This window comes from Marmota flaviventris, chromosome X, assembly GCF_047511675.1.
Source record: "Marmota flaviventris isolate mMarFla1 chromosome X, mMarFla1.hap1, whole genome shotgun sequence".
NCBI classification, from domain to species: Eukaryota; Metazoa; Chordata; class Mammalia; order Rodentia; family Sciuridae; genus Marmota; species Marmota flaviventris.
Genome location: NC_092518.1, coordinates 67,691,513 through 67,709,670, shown reverse-complemented (window position 1 = coordinate 67,709,670; position 18,158 = coordinate 67,691,513). Strand labels below are relative to the sequence as shown.

General features: G+C 35.1%; 1 non-coding gene across 1 annotated transcript; it reads left to right on the top strand.

Annotated features, from left to right (window-relative positions):
- The first annotated feature begins 17,682 nt into the window (after positions 1-17,682).
- On the top strand, positions 17,683-17,785 carry LOC114092339 (U6 spliceosomal RNA). The gene has a single exon (XR_003582685.1). It is a non-coding gene; the product is annotated as a U6 spliceosomal RNA (small nuclear RNA).
- The last annotated feature ends 373 nt before the right edge of the window (positions 17,786-18,158 follow it).

The window sequence follows — 18,158 nt, the reverse complement described above, 5'->3', positions numbered from 1 at the left end:
TATTAGCCATTGATGGGCCTTTATTTATTTCTATGTGGTGCTTGAACCCAGGGCCTCACATGTGCTAGGCAAGTGCTCTACCACTGAGCCACAACCCCAGCCCCTGACCTAACTTTTGTATGTATTATATGTATACACCACAGTGAATCTCAACATCATGTACATCCATAATACTGGAATCCTAATTAGAATAAGATATGCTCCATGTTTGTATAAATATATTTAAATAGACTCTACTGTCATTTATAACTAAAAAGAGCAAATAAAATAAAAAAAAAATACTCTGCCAGGAAGATACAGGCACTACTGGCATCATGAAGAACACAAGTGGGTGCCAGTCAGGAAAGCTGGGAAGGGCCTTGACTTGTGAAATGAGCTTCCAAGAATTGGGGGTTTAAAAAAGATGACAGGGCTGGGGTTGTGGCTCAGTGGTAGCACGCTTGCCTGGCATGCATGAGGCATTGGGTTTGATTCTCAGCACCACATACAAATAAATTAAAAAAATAAAAATCTATCAACAACCTAAAAATGGCAAAAGATGCTAATTAGATATGTAGGTTTACTGCAATGTTAATCAAAATCCACACAAAGATTTTTGTGGGCATATGCAAGTTTATTCTAAACATTATATGAAAAAGCACAAATACAACTTTGAAACCAACTTTGAAAATGAAGAACAGAGTCGAAGCAATAACTCTACATGATACTAAGTGTCACTATAGAGCTATATTACTAAAGGCAATGTGGTATTACTGAAGGGACATAGATCAATGGAATAGAACTGAAAACTCAGAAATAGATACACAAACATAAACAAAATTTGAGAAAGTCACAAAAGCAATTCAATAGACCTATTCTGAGAGAAAAAGAACAATCCCAAAATTTTCATACAATATTATTACATTTTATACAAGATTTATAAAATGACACAACTGTAGAAATTGAGAATAGATTAATGGATGGTAGGGTTTAGGGAGGCTGAAGGGTAAAAAGTGGCGGTTTCTATAGAAGGGTAGCACAGTTGATCTTTGTGATGTGGCTGTGCCTTATTTTCATTGTGGTGATAGTCAAAAAAACTACAGATATTATAAAACTGCACAGAACTACATACAAACACACATTTATGCATATAAAAACTGATTAAAACTGAATAAGGTTTGTGGATAATATCAATGTCAAATTCCTAGTATTGTTCCATTGTGGTCACACAATAAGTTAGCAGTGGGAAAAATCTGAAATGGACATGATACCTTCTTTATATTATTTCTAATCATTGCATATGAATACACAGTTACCAGAAAATAAAATGTTATTTTAAAAAGGGAAAAAAGTGACCAGAAGCTCAAAGAATATAAGCAGCTAAGCTTAACAATTTCTGAATGAAAGGACCAAACAAAGAATCATTGAGAAAGACTAGAATAAATTCCTAATTCCAAAATATCCAACAATGTCACATATCAACAAGCATCAATAGTTATTAGGTAAACTTCACCTCACCTTAAAAGCTGCCAGAAATTGACCAAGGAACTATCAGTATGAGAGAATTCTGAAAGAGAATTTAGAGAATATTATAATAGCTGTTTTAATGTCATCCAATGTTGTATAAATGAAGTGAAACATGTTTCAATACTCCAAAAGACAGTCTTAACAAGGAATTGAAAGCAATTTAAAAATAGAAAAAAAGTTCCAGAATTTTTTTTTCTTTACACAGGGTTTTATTGGTGCATTATAGTTGTTTATAATAATGAGGTTTTGTTACATATTCATAAATGCACACAAAATTGCAATATACTTTGTCCAATATCAGTCCCCAAAAATTCCCTCTCTCTTCCCTCTTCCTACCTACATCTACTGTCTCCTGATTTCCCTTTGATTTTCATGAGATTCTCACCTTCCACTTTTTTTCCCCAAACTTCCATATATAAGAGAAGATATATGATCATCTGACTTTGGCTTGTTTTACATAATATTCTCAATTCTCATCCATTTTCCTGCAAATGACATAACTTTATGTTTCTTTATAGTTAAATAAAACTTCATTGTGTATATATACCATATTTTCTTTATTCATTTGTCTTTTGATGGACAATTAGGCTTGTTCTATATTTTGGGTATTGTGAATTGTGCTGCTATAAACATGAGTGTACAGCTATCACTATAGTTTGATGAATTTAATTCTTTAGGACAAATACCAAGGAGTGGTACAGCTGGGTCATATGGTGGTTCCATGCCTTTTATTTTGAGGAACATCCATAGTGATTTCCATAGTGGTTTTATTATTTACAATCCTACCAAGAGTTTAAAAATGTTCCTTTTTTGATACTCCTCTCCAGCTTTTATTATTGTTTGTATTCTTTATCACGGCCATTCTGACTGGTGTGAGATAACTCTTAGTGTAGTTTTGATTTTCATTTCTCAAATTGTTAATGATGTTGAACATTATTTCATATATTTATTGGTCATTTGTATTTCTTCTTTTTAGAAGGGTCCAAATAAAACCAGAAATTTTTGAACTGAAAATTCATTCAGTGAAACTAAAAATAAATTTAAATTTATAAATAGCAGGATAGATCAAACAGAATAAAGAATAACAGAGCTCAAAGACAGCATATTTGTATATATACTGTTGGAAAATAAAAAGTAAAAAGTTGAAGAAGAAAGAAAAAAATCACTAGAACTTGAGCAAAGGCTTCTAAAGAGCCAATATTCAGGTGGCTGGTGTTTAAGAGGGACTTAAAAGTATCAAAGGGGTAGAAAGCTAACTCAAAGAAGTAATAACAGAAAACATACAAAATATAGAGAAAGGTACAAATACACATGGTACAGGAATGTACAATTTCATATTAACTCAAGTTTCTTCCTTAGCATCCTGTAATCAAGAACTAAAGAGGGGCAGGGAGAAAGACACACACACACACACACACACACACACACACACACAGAGATAGATAGATAGAGAGAGAGAGAGAGAGAGAGAGAGAGAGAGAGAGAGAGAGAGAGAATATTATCTAGTATGTGAGGGAAAAGAAACAAATAACATAGATGTGTAGCCACTTGCCTGAAATGACAGTTCTCAGCCAAAACTCACTGAACAGAAGATAACAGCATGAGATTTTCACAGTATTTAAAGAAAAAAACTGTCCACCAACAATACTGTGCCAGACAAAACTACCCTTTAGAAATGAAGTAGAAATAAAGACATACTAGATAATTTTAAAAAAGGAGAAAATGTATTTCCACCAGACTGGTTTTTAAGAAATGATAAAGAAAATAATTTACTTGATCCAAGATGGTGGGACAGAGGGAGGCAGCATTCTGTGTTGCTCCGTGACCTGGGTCTCAATTAGTGGGAATACTGCTTTGCTGAGAGTGATAGAGGATCACTCCACAACTGATTCTGCATAGGAATCACAATCACCATGCCATGCAGGGCCCTGGTACTCAGCTTTAGAAAACGACTCCCTACTCCAGACTACTCGCCCATGAATGTCTCGCGGGTTCCTTAGTGGGACCATTGGCATCACCACCAGTGCAGAATTCCCAGATGCTGCTCCCAGGAAGGACACTCATCTGTTACCCATGCACACAAACTCCGGCTGCCACTCTGGTGTGCACCCCCATCTACTAACATGGGGCTCCCCTGGTCGCTTCCATCTTGGGACCCAGCAGCTATGCCATAGTCCCGTACTCATGGTAGTCTGCCTGCACCTGGGGACAAAACAGGCTCAAATTTTGAATGTGGAAGAAAGAAAGAAAGAAAGAAAGAAAGAAAAGAAAGAAAGAAAGAAAGAAAGAAAGAAAGAAAGAAAGAAAGAAAGAAAACAGCTACAACACTGCATGCCACAGAAATCGTATCATCCTACTCCTCACTCCCGGTTCTTTGTCAACCATCAGAAATTGTAAACCTTTTTACAAACCTACTGATTATATTGTAGATAATAATTGAATTCACTATTTCTGTACGTTGTGACCAAACTGTAAATGTTATAATAACAACTGTTTGTCGTTAGGTGGTATTTTGTTTATATTGGGATCTGTTAACATTGTTCTTCCCATCAAAGGTGAGTATTGGAACCCTACAGGGGCAATACAAGCCTATAGGGTAAAAACAGTAATGCCTTGGATGCACAGAGATAGAAAGGAAGACACACAAGCAACATGAAAAGACAAGGGAGGAAAATGCCCCAGACAAATCTAGATTCCACATTATTATAATCCATGGGCAGCACAGCAGATGAAATGACAGAGAAGGAGTTCAGGATGTACATAATTAAAATGTTCTGTGAAATAAAGGATGATATAAGAAAGCAAATACAAGCAGCAAAAGATCATTTTGACAAAGAGATACATAAACAAATACAGGAAGCAAAAGATGACTTCAATAGGGAGATAGAGGTTCTAAAGAAAAACCAAACAAAAATTCTTGAAATGAAAGAAACAATAAACCAAATTAAAAGCTCAATGAAAACCATCACCAACAGATTATACCACTTAGAAGAGAGGACCTCGGACAATGAAGACCAAATATATAACCTTGAAAAGAATGCACACCACACAGTGTAGATGGTAAAAAACCATGAGCAGTATATTCAAGAAATATGGGATAGCATAAAAAGACCAAATTTAATTGTTATTGGGATAGATGCATAGAGTTCCAAATGAAAGGAATGAACAATCTATTCAATGAAATAATATCAGAAAAAAATTCCAAATATGAAGAACGAATTGGAAAACCAAATTCAAGAGGCTTACAGGACACCAAATGTACAAAATTACAACAGATCCACACAAAGCCACATTATAATGAAAATGCTTAACATACAGAATAAGGAGAGAAAATTAAAAGCCATGAAAGAAAGGAATCAGATTACATATAGTGGGAAAACAATTAAGTTATGTATAGAATTTTTAACTTAGACTCTGGAAGCGAGAAGATCCTGGAACAACATATATCAAGCTCTTAAAGAAAATGGATGCCAACCAAAAATTTCATATCCAGCAAAATTAAGCTTTAGATTTGATGATGAAATGAAAACTTTCCATGATAAACAAGAGTTAAAAGAATTTAAAGCTAGAAAACCTGCTCAAAAAAAAAAAAAAACCTGGCAAAATATTCTATGAAGAGGAAATGAAAAACAACAATGGAAACCAGCAGAGGGAGGTATTATATTAAAGGAAAAGCTAATCAAAAACAAACAAACAAACAAGTAAAGTTAAATAACAAAAATAAACAAAAATGGCTGGGCATACAAATCATGTTTCAATAATAACACTGGGTGTTAATGGCTTAAAATCACCAATCAAAAGGTTAGCTGATTGGATCAAGAAAAAAAAGACCCATCAATATGCTTCCTCCTAGAGACTCATCTCATAGGAAACGGCATACACAGTCTGAAGGTGAAAGGTGGGGAAAAATCATACCGCTCACATGGACTGCAGAAGCAATCAGGGGTTTCCATCCTCATATAAAATAAAGCAGATTTTAAGTTAAAGTTAATAAAAAGGGACAAAGAAGGTCATTTCATACTACACAAAGGAAATATACGCCAACAAGACATAAAAACTATAAACATATATGCCCTAAACAATGGAGCATCTATGTTCATCACATAAACTCTTCTCAAGTTCAAGAGTCAAATAGACCACAACACAATAATTCTGGGTGACTTTAATACACTTCCTTCATCACTAGATAGATCATCCAAACAAAATCTGAACAAAGAGACTATAGAACTCAATAATACTATTAATAACTTAGACTTAACTGAAATATGTAGAATATTTCAAACTACAACGAGGGAATATATTTTCTTCTCAGCAGCACATTGATCCTTCCCTAAAATAGACTATATACTATGCCTCAAAGCAACTTTTAGCAAATTTAAAATGTAGAGATACTACCCTGCCTTCAATCAGATCATAATGGAATGAAATTAGAAATCAATGGTAAAATAAGAAATCAAATCCACTCCAACACCTAGAGACTAAATAACATGCTACTGAATAAACAATGGGTTACAGAAGACATCAAGAAGGAGATTCAATAGTTTTTAGAGGTGAATGGGAACACAGATACAGCATATCGTAATCTCTAGTACACTATGAAAGCAGTTCTAAGAGGAAAACTTATTGCATGGAATTCCTTCCTGAAAAGAAGGAAAAGTCAACAAATATATGATTTAACACTACATCTCAAAGCCCTAGAAAAAGAAAAACAAATCAACACCAAAAGAAGTAGAAGATAGGAAATAATTAAAATCAGAACTGAAATCAATGAAATTGAAACAAAAGAAACAATTGAAAAAAATTGACAGAACAAAAAGTTGGTTCTTTGAAAAAACAAATAAAATTGACAGACCATTAGCCATGCTAATGAAGAGAAGGACAGAGAAAACTCAAATCATTAAGATACATAATGAAAAAGGAAATATCACAACAGACACTACAGAAATACAGAAGATAAGTAGAAATAATTTTGGAAAGCTGTACTCCAATAAAATAGAAAATATCAAAGGCATCGACAAATTTCTAGAGTCATATAATTTGCCCAAATTGAATCAGGATGATATACACAATTTAAACAGATCAATTTCAAGTGACAAAATAGCAGACACCATTAAAAGTCTCCCAACCAAGAAAACTGAGGACCAGATGGATACACATCTTAGTTCTACAAGACCTTTAAAGAAGAACTAATAGCAATAGTCTGCAATTTATTTCAGGAAATAGAAAAAAGAGGCAGTATTTCTAAACTCATTCTATGAGGCCAATATCACTCAGATTACAAAACCAGGCAAAGAAACATCAAAAAAAGAAAACTTCAGACCAGTATCTCTAATGAACATAGATACATAAATTCTCAATAAAATTCTGGCAAATTGAATACAAAAATATATCAAAACGATTGTGCACCATGATCAAGTGGGATTCATCCCAGGGATGCAAGGTTGGTTCAACATATGGAAATCAATAAATGTAATTCATAACACCAATAGTCTTAAAGATAAGAATAAGAATCATCTCAATAGGCGCAGAAAAAGCAGTTGACAAAATACAGCATCCCTTTATGTTCAAACACTAGAAAAACTAGGGATAACAGGAACATATTTCAACATTATAAAGGTTTTCTATGCTAAGCCCCAGGGAAACATCATTCTAAATGAAGAAAAATTGAAGGCATTCCCTCTAAAAACTAGAAAAAGACAGGGGTGCCCTCTTTCACCACTTTTACTTAACATAGTTCTTGAACCATTGGCCAGAGCAATTAGACAGATGAAAGAAATTACAGGGATACATATAAGAAAAGAAGAATTCAAATTGGCACTATATGCTGATTATATGATTCTATACATATAAGACCCAAAAAGTTCCACCAGAAAATTTCTAGAATTAGTAAATGAATTCAGCAATGTAGCAGGATATAAAATCAACACCCATAAATCAAATGCATTTCTGTATATAAGTGACAAATCCTCAGAAAGAGAAATGAGGAAAACTACCCCATTTACAATAGACTCAAAAAAATGGGAATCAACATAATGAAAGAAGTGAGATCTATATAATGAAAATTACAGAACCTTAAAGAAAAAAAAATTACAGAACCTTAAAAAAAAGAAGACCTTAGAAGATGGAAACCTCTTCCTTGTTCTTGGAGAGGCAGAATTAATATTATCAAAATGACAATACTACCTAAATCACTATACAGACTTAATGCAATTCCAGTCAAAATCCCAATGGTAGTCCTCATATAAATAGAAAAAGCAGTAATGAAATTGATCTGGACAAATAAGAGACCCAGAATAGGTAAAGCAATCCTTAGCAGGAAGAGTGAAGCAGGTGGCATCACTAAACCAGACCTCAAACTGTACTACAGAGTAATAGTATCTATTCTGAAAACAATGCAATAAAGGTAGAAATCAATAAGAAGCAAATATTTGGAAACTGTACAAATACATATAAATTAAAATACTTATTTTTCAGCAACCAATGAATAGAGGAAGAAATCAAAGCTAGGCATGGTGGCGCATGACTGTAATCCCAGAGACTCAGGAGGCTAATGCAGGAGGATCAAGAGTTCAAAGCAAGCCTCAGCAACTTAGCGAGGCTCTATTCAACTCAGTCAGACCCTCTCTTAATAATATATTCTTAAAAGGGATGAGGATATGGCTCAGTGGTTAAGCACCCCTGGGTTGAATCCCTGGTACAGAGAGAGAGAGAGAGAGAGAGAGAGAGAGAGAGAGAGAGAGAGAGAGAGAGAAAGAGAGAAAGGAAGGAAGAAAGAAATTAAAATGTTTATTGAAACAAATGAAATTGGAGACACAACATACTAAAACAATGTCATATAGCAAATTTGTACTAAACAAAAAGTTTACACCAATCAGATAGTCCACCATGATCAACTGGCTTTCTTTCCATGGATTTAAGATTGTTTCATTATACACAAATCTATAAATATAATTTCACCACATGAATAGAATTAGGGACAATAATCACACAGTCATCTCCACAGATGCATACAAGAAGCATTTGACAACCCCCACTCATGTTAAAAATTCCGGAGCCATTAAGAATAGAAAGAACTTACCTCATCATTTAAAAGGCTATGGATGACAAACACTACAACACTATCAGGCTGGATGGAGAAAAACTTAATGTATTTTCTCTACAATCAGGAGCAAAAAAGGAGTTACACTCTTACCAATCCTATTCAATATAGTTTCTGAAGCTATCTGGAGCAATCATACAAGAAGAGAAAATTAAAGGGATGCAAATGGGAAAAAGCCAAATTATCGGTTTGCTGATGAATTGATCTTATATCTAGAGATCCAAAACTCCAATAGAAGACTTCTAGAGATAAAACAAATTTAGTAAAGTATCAGTTTTCTAGAACAACATACAACAATAAATGGCTTTCCTGTATACCAATAATTAATCTGCTGAGAAAAAAATCAGGAAAACCATTCACAATAATCTCAATAAAATAAATAATATAAAATACTCTATAAGTCATCTGATAAAGGAAGTAACTATCTCTACAATAAAATCTACAGAACACTGAATAAAGAAATTCAAGATCTTCAAAGATGAAAAGACTTCTCATAGTCTTGGATAAGCAAAATTAATATTGACAAAATGGCCATAATACCAAGAGCATTATACCAATTCAATGCATCCACTTCGAAATACCAATGACCTTCTTCACAGAAAAAAAAATCAGTATCTTTCAAAAAAAAAAAAAAAAAAAAACACCTGTAAGTAGATAGCAGAAATATGAGTAGAGTAGAGGGAAGGGATTAAGGGAATGTGGGAGGGAAGAGGGATGAGAAAGGAGAAACACTGGGGAGTGCAGTAGAGAAAATTATGTTCTATATTTTTATAATTAGGTCAAAATGAATAGTAATATTAAATATAACTAAATAAACCAATAGTAAAAATGCACTAGAATTCATTTGGACAAATAAAAGACTTAGAATAATAAAATAAATCCCGAGTAAGAAGAGTGATGCTAGAGGCATCACAATACCAGATAGCAAATTACATTAAAGAATGATAGAAAAAAAACCCAGCATGCTCTTGGCATCAAAACAGACAGGAATAGAATGGAAGACACAGAAACAAATTCCCATACATACAGTTATGTGGTACTTGATGCAAGTGTCAGAAAACAATGTTGGAACAAAGACAGCTTTTTAAACGAATTCTGCTGGGGAAACTGAGAAGAATAAAAATTACCTCCCTATCTTTCCCTTGAACAAAATTCAACTCAAAGTGAATTGAAAACATAGGAATTAGGCCAGAAATTTCCCAATAGCTAGAACACAGGGTCAATACTCTAACATATTGGCACAATCACTGACTTAATAAGACCCTCAAGGACAAGTAATAAAACAAGAATTCACAAGTCAGACAATCAATTATAAAACTTCAGTACAATAAAGAAAATAATACCATGGAGAGAGATCTTACAGAATGTGAGATCTTTAACAATGGCTGCTTCAACAGGGGAGTAATAGCCAAATTTTTTGAAGAACACAAAAAACTTACCACCAAATAAATGATTAATTAAGTTAATAAAGGGCAACAGAACAAAACAGACACTTTGCAAAAGAAGAAACACAAATGATCAACTTGTAAATGAAAAGAAAGTGTTCATCATCTATAGCAAAGAGATGAATGTTGAGAGCCAAAGCCGAAGGGGCCCGAGCAAACTTTAAGGCTGCCAGCTGATGATTGGCTCACAGCGGCCCCAGCAACTTCTAGCTGATTGGCTCCTCTGCAGTGATGCTCATTGAGCTCTTTCCCCGCCCTTTAAGACTTCCAGCTGATGACTGGCTCACAGCAGCCCCAGTAACTTCTACCTGATTGGCTCCTCTGCGGTGATGCTCATTGGGCTGTTTCCCCGCCCTTTCAGACTACAGAGCTGCTCATTGGGGGACTTCTTTGGCTCCGCCCACACGACCCAGCCAATCGGCCTCAAGAGCAGGAGGAGTGGGGGAGGTTGAGAGGCTTGTGGGAAGCCGGTGGTGGCAGTTGGGCTCTGAAGGTTTTTCCTAAGGAGCTGTTTTGTTTGGCGTGTGTGGTTCTAAAAATAAAGTTCGTTTCTTTTGACAAGTGGCTCCTGAATTGTGCCCAGCCAGACTGCGGCATTTGGTGGCCCGTACGGGGAACAAACCCGCGATTGGCATTATCAGCACCAAGCTACAAATTTTCAAAAAAAGTTCCATGTCAATGCTAATACTTTAAAAAAGCGTTTTAAAATAACTGAGGAACAAGCTAGACAAATAATAAAACAATGTCAAAATTGTGTGACCTTTTTACCACAAGTTAATCTTGGAGTCAATCCTAGAGGATTGATACCTAAACATATTTGGCAGATGGACGTCACACACTTGCCAGAATTTGGAAAATTAAAATATTTGCATGTTACAGTTGATGCTTCTTCTGGATTTTTGATGGGCTCCCTTCATGCCAGAGAAAAAACTAAAGATGTTATAGCTCACTGCTTACAAAATTTTGCCACTGTGGGTGTTCCAAAACAGTGAAAAACAGATAATGCCCCTGGTTATACTTCTACCTCTTTTAAACAATTTTGCTCAACATTTGGCATTACTCATGTAACAGGAATCCCATACAATCCACAGGGACAAGGCATAGTTGAAAGAGGTCATCAAACTATTAAAATGTACTTATTAAAGCAAAAAGAAGGAATTGGGAAGGGGTATATATTCCCCAAAGATAAACTTAAAATAACCCTTTTTACTCTAAACTTTTAAAATTTGGATTCATCAGGACTTAATGCTGCATAAAGGCATATGTGTCCAAAAAATGTACATAAGCCCAAGGTACTTTGGAAGGATATTCTAACAGGACAATGGAAAGGTCCTGACCCAATAATTGTCTGGAGTTGGGGGTCTGTTTATGTGTTTCCACAGGGAGAACAGCAGCCGATTTGGATTCCAGAGAGATTAACCAAGGTCCTGACCCAGTGATTGTCTGGAGTCGGGGGTCTGTTTATGTGTTTCCACAGGGAGAACAGCAGCCGATTTGGATTCCAGAAAGATTAACTAAAGTGATTTCTACAGACCAAAAAGATGATTTGTCTCAAATCCATAACAACTCCAAAACTCCAGTTTGGCTATTCTTACATCTGCAACAGAACCAGGATGCTTTTTTCAATATCTATTTTATTATTGCCCTTTCCCATATCATGAAGTTCTATTTTGTTTTTTGAGCTCGTACAGACCTAGGTTAATATTTTGCTGATCAGTTCTATTTTTTTGACTATAGAGTTTTTAAACATTGCAATGGAGATTTCACCTATAAGAAGTTATAAGGCCTTTACTATTATGTTATGTGTTGTGTGCACACTTGTGTTTTATGTTGTATGTTTGAATGCATGTATGTCCATATATCATATATGATGAGCGCTCATGAAAAAATGGATCCAAATATTTTTTTTTATTCACATGACTTAAATGGTTTAATTTAAATTGCGTAAACAACTGTTGAGGATTGTTTTAATATGTGAACAAAAAAGGAGGTTAACAGATCTGTTTGTTTACTTTCACCTTTCCTTTTCATTATATTTAATAATTATCTTCAAGATAATGTAAATTGTTAAGAAAATTGTTTTCTTTTAGTGCCTTCTGTAATGTTACATAATTTTTTCTTTAGCCATTATTGCCAGAATTCCTATCTTCATCCCAGTGCTGGTGAAGACAAAGATAAAACCAATCTACAGCTTCTGCAATAGCCATCAATGAACTGCTTGCAGAACTTGCCTGGACTATGTATCACTTGTATGCATTGTGAACTCACCTGTATGCATTGTGAACTATCTGTTGGTGCAGCGACTTGTGGTAGTGTTGGGGTATTTTTGCTGATGATGTCATCGGTGGTACAATTTTTCCAAAAGGAGCGTCAATTGGCTTGGTGTATCTTCCTCCCTTCTGCTTGTCATGATCGTTCAGCTAAAATTTGGGGGCCAACAGAGGTGAAGCAAAGAACCTCACCCCCCCCGCTGGTACAAAGACCTATCCACAGGTGTGGCTGTATACTGGACCGGTAGTCAGTGACAGGTAAGATCCAATTGCAATGGTACCAACCTAAGACAGGAGGCTGACGCCTTGAAGTCAGCTCATCTGAGGACCATATGTACTATTGGACAACCTAAGGCAGGCACGGTCCCTAAGCCACATGCTTGTTGTTTAAACAGAGAGGGGGAGATGTTGAGAGCCAGAACCGTAGGGGCCCCAGCAAACTTTCAGACTGCCAGCTGATTATTGGCTCACAGCAGCCCTCAGCAACTTCTAGCTGATTGGCTCCTCTGCGGTGATGCTCATTGGGCTGTTTCCCCGCCCTTTCAGACTACGGAGCTGCTCATTGGGGGACTTCTTTGGCTCCGCCCACACGACCCAGCCAATCGGCCTCTAGAGCAGGAGGAGTGGGGAGGTTGAGAGGCTTGTGGGAAGCCGGTGGTGGCAGTTGGGCTCTGAAGGTTTTTCCTAAGGAGCTGTTTTGTTTGGCGTGTGTGGTTCTAAAAATAAAGTTTGTTTCTTTTGACAAGTGGCTCCTGAATTGTGCCCAGCCAGACTGTGGCAGATGAATGCAAATCAAAACTACATTGAAATTTCATCTCCTTCAATTAGAGTGAGCATCATGAAGAATACAAATAAAAATAGATGTTGGTGAGGATGTATGGATAAATGTATATTAATACATTGCTGGTCAGACTGGAATTTAATGCAACCACTCTGGAAAGCATAGTGGAGACTCTTCAAAATGCTAGACCTTGAGTCGCCATATGATCAGGCTAACCCAGTACTCAGTACATATCCAACAGAACTAAAATCACTGTACTATAGTGAGTCAGACACAACAATATTTATAGCATCATAATTCAAAATAGCAATGTTATGGAAATAGCTCAGGTGCCAATGAATTGATGAATGGGTTAAAAGTGGTATATATATATATATATATATATAAACAATAGTTTTACTCAACCACAAAAAATGAATTTATGGCATTTGCATGAATGGATTAAACTCAATAACATCATAAATTAAATAAGCCACACTTTGAAATTTGAGGGTCAGTTTTTTTCTCTTGAATGTTGAAACTGGACCAACATAATGAAAAAGGGGTTATGAAAGCCAATATAATAGAACCGATATTAGTAAAGCAATGGAAGGAGATTGAAGGAGAGTAAGTGGGGGATAGGAAAAGGGAGAAATAGTGCAATGAAATTTATCAAATTGTGCTGTATACCATAGTGAATTCTACCTTTATGTATGTGGATAAAGCAGTAATTTTAAATCCTTCTAAATCCTTTACATAAGTAGAAGAAACAGCAGTATAGTAGAAGAGGAACAAATACAAATTATATTCTAGGTGTTTATGATTATTTCAAAATAAACTACTATATTATGTGTAATTTTAATTCACAAATAAGATATTTTTTAAAAACAAACACAAGTAGATATGTTGTATTATAACTTATTGATTGTGCTTGTTTAGCATGAACAGGCTCTGGGTTTGATCCTTATTACCACTTAAAAAAAGAATGTATTAAGATATGAGATAAACAGACTACCACTGCATCTGAAGAAATTAACACATGACAAACACAAATTCTTAAAGGAAAAAATAATGAATATGAGTCTAGAAGTAAATAAAACAGAGACTAAGCAAACAGTAGAAAAGGCCAATGGGAAAAAAAAAAGCTGGTTTCTAAACAAGACAAATCAATATGTAGACAGACAAAAAGAGATACGAGATTCAAGTTAATAAAATTCAGAGATGAGAACATAAATGTTATGACAGAAAAATACAAAACATGGATTATTACTAAGAAATATATGGCAACAATGTTGATAATCTACAAGAACAGTAAATTTCCTTGAAAAATATATTACCAATACTGAATCACAAAGAAACAGAAAACATGTATAAGCCAATAACAAGTAACAATATTGAATGAATACTATAAAACCTCTATCAAACTTAAAATCAGGAGAAGATGAGTTCATTGATGAATTCTACCAAACACTTAAGGAAAATTATGTACCAATTCTCAGATTATTACAAAAAATAAATGAGGAAAGAATGAATCCAAATCATTCTGTGAGATCAGCATTATTATGATACACAAAACAAATAAAGAAACAAAAGAAAATTATACAGCAATATAACTGTTTCTCAAGAATGCAAAAACAAAAAAATCCAAATTGAAAACGGAGAAGTCAAATTAAACCTTCAAAACTAAAAACAAAAATATGCATATTTTTAATAATGCATTTATCATATTTTCTATATACAAAATCAACATGCAAAATGAATATCATTGCTTTCTGCATATAGTTAATTATCTCATCTTAAAATCAAGAAAACAATTCCATTTAAATTAGCTACCAAAAATAGAATACCTAGGAATAAATTTAACATAGAGATGAAGATTACCACAAAGAAACTTACAGAATATTGGTGAAAGAAAGTGAAGTGGACAGAAAAATTGGAAAGACATGCTTTGTTCATGAATTAGAATTATTATTATTATTAAAATGTCCATGTTACAGAAGTGAGTTACATATTCGATGGAATCATTATCAAATTATAATGGTATTCTTCACAAGACTAGAAAAACATTAAATTAAAATATACCCACAAAACATTGAATATACCAAGCCATTTTTATAAAACATAACAAAGCAGGAAGACATTACACTACATGAATGGAAAATTTCCTACAAAGCTGTAGTAATCAAAACAGTATGGTATTGGCGTAAATACTACAGAAAAAAAAATAAAAAACTAATGGAACAGAATAGAAAGCTTAGGAGTAAGCTCAACAATAATTAGAAAACTGAATTGTGACAAAGGTGTTAATAATACCACTGGAGAAAGGATTTTTTTAAAAATAAATGATAATAGGAGAAATGGATATCAACATAAAGCAGAATCAAATTAGACTCCTATGTTTCATCAGTTAAACAGATTAAGTGAAAATGAATTAAAGACTTAAAGGTAAGATCAGAAACCATAAACCCACTGGGTGAATATATAGGGGAAATGCTTCAGGACAAGGGAATGGGTTAGGAATTTTTGGACAAGACACCCAAAACAGAATATTAAAGTAAATATGGACATATGAGATTGCATCAAACTAAAAAGCTTCTGCACAACAAAGGAAACCCTCAATCAACTGCAAAGTTAACCTACAGCAAGGAGTCTAGTATTGTTCATATATACATGTGACAAGGTGCTGATTTATAGAATATAAAAGTTAACCAAAATGAAATCAATATCAAAAGGTAAGAAACAGAATTAAAAATGGGATATAAATATAAATATGTTTTTTTTTCAAAACAAGACAATGACACCAATAAAAGATTATCAGGGAAACGAATATAAAATGGCAATCAAATACCCCAGTCGTGATGTCTAGTATCAAAAATACAAATGATACCAAGTACTGATGAAGATGCAGAGAAAAGGAACTCCTTGGGTACTGTTGGTAATCTAAATTATTAACACCATTACAGTAAACAGAATTGTGGGCCCTCAAAAAATTAAAAATATAGCTATTATGTTATCCAGCAATTCCACTAATGGGTATATATGCAAAGGTAAAGAAATAAGTATGTTAAATAGACAGTAACCCTCCCATGTTTGTAGTAGCACTATTCATATGACCAAAAAAAAAATGGAAATAGCCCATGTATCCATCACTTGATGGATAGATTAAGAAACTACTTGGGTTGTGTCAGTTATCTGCCTAAAGAAACTAGATCGCTACTAGCTGAAGGATACTAAAACACACTCCCAGCACCACCCCACCTTCATCTTGGACAAGGGGAGTAAGGTAGAGCAGCTACAAGAGGAAATTAATCCTAAAAAATTATGATCATACACAGAACTCCTCAAATCCTCCACAGAAGCTCAGGAAAAGACAGATCAACTGACACCCCACTCCAATCATTGTTATGGGTAAAATCACAGTGAACTACATTAGCCAGTCTGAAGGCTTCTGTGCCATAGACAACCCACAGAGAGCCTGCATTCACACGCCCCACAGATGCAGACTGTCATCAAGCCCTTAGATAATGGATACAAAAAAGCCCCAGCAGAGGGGTTCAGGAGCTCATGAATTCACAACTGTCAGCTGTGTGAGAGCTCTGGCAAAGGAGGATCAAATGATCTGCTACCCCAGTCAGAGTTAGTTCCCCAGTGATCTCTATCAGCCAGAGTAGAAACTTCTGTGATATAGACTGCCACAGGTCTAACAACTGCACATAGATACCAACACTATACCACTCTAAGGAACCCCATATAGGGGAGAAAGCATTCCACAGCAGTCAGCAACAGTCATGAGCCCTGCACCATGTGCCACCACACCAAACAGAGACAAACAGCAGATGCAGCACAATCCAAGCACACAGACTCAGGCCACTGGGATGACTAAAAAGTACCAGATGGCAAATAAACCACAGCGACCAGGGATGTAGCTCCTGTGGCCCAACACATCTAGGAAGGTCCACAGCTATGAGTTCCAGATTTGCCAGTTAACTCAATACTCATTCAGACACATGGACACACAGAAAGCATTTCCTGAGGATAATCCCAAGCAGACATAAGAGAACTTCAATCACACACAAAGAGGCTTACAGAGGAGCATCCCAGCCACCAGTCACCATCCCCTGTGCTCAGAAATAAGCCAAATGACCTTAACCTCTGCACTACAGAGGGGGCAGCTGCCATACACACCCTCAGGCCACCCAATATCACATCAATTAGACCACAATACCGCTGTTTAGATGCTACATCTTACTGGAGGGAGCCCCCACTGAATTCAATGGCATTGGATATTTGAAGATTTACTTGATGAGTACATGCAATATTAAAACACTACATTGACTGCTAAGTCACAGACATTTAGGGATAATCCTCTCTGACCCATCAGAAAGTTAGGATGTATATGGACACACCAAAGATTTGGGCGTTCTATAATTGTATGAGAGTTGAGCTGGTATGATTACTACCTCAACATCTAGGGAAACAGAGGTAAAGCCAAGGATTGGTGGGCATCATCTAAAGGTCCCAAATCCTGATAAAATCTAAATTAGGAGGACTTAATAAGAAACTTCTTACCTCAGCATAGAATATCAAAAATAGCTTTAGTTCTTGCTTTGGCAGCACATGTTCTAAAACTGAAATGATACAAAGAAGATTAGCATGGCTCCTGCGTAAGAATGACATGCAAATTTGAGAAGGGTTCCCTATTAAAAAAAAGTTCTAATGTCAATTTTGATCTTAGAGATATTATATTTTATTAAATAGATGTTTCCCTATTATTCAATATATTTTTCAGTATTGCAGCCCTTGACCTAATTGACTGTTTATCATCTAATATTTCAAGACATTAACAGGAATAATTCTATTTTTGCTTCCCTAGTGGAAAGTTTATATTTGCTCCTTTGATTTATCTTTTTCCTCTATCATTACAAGTTCATCTCACAAATCCTCCCCAATTTTTCCTTCTTTTTATCTTCTTTTTTTATTATTTTTCTCTCTTAACATTTCTCTTTCTTTTTTTGCCCATTTTTCTCTTTTCCCCTTTTCAACTCTATATAGTGTAATTGACATTTTCTTATCTTTAA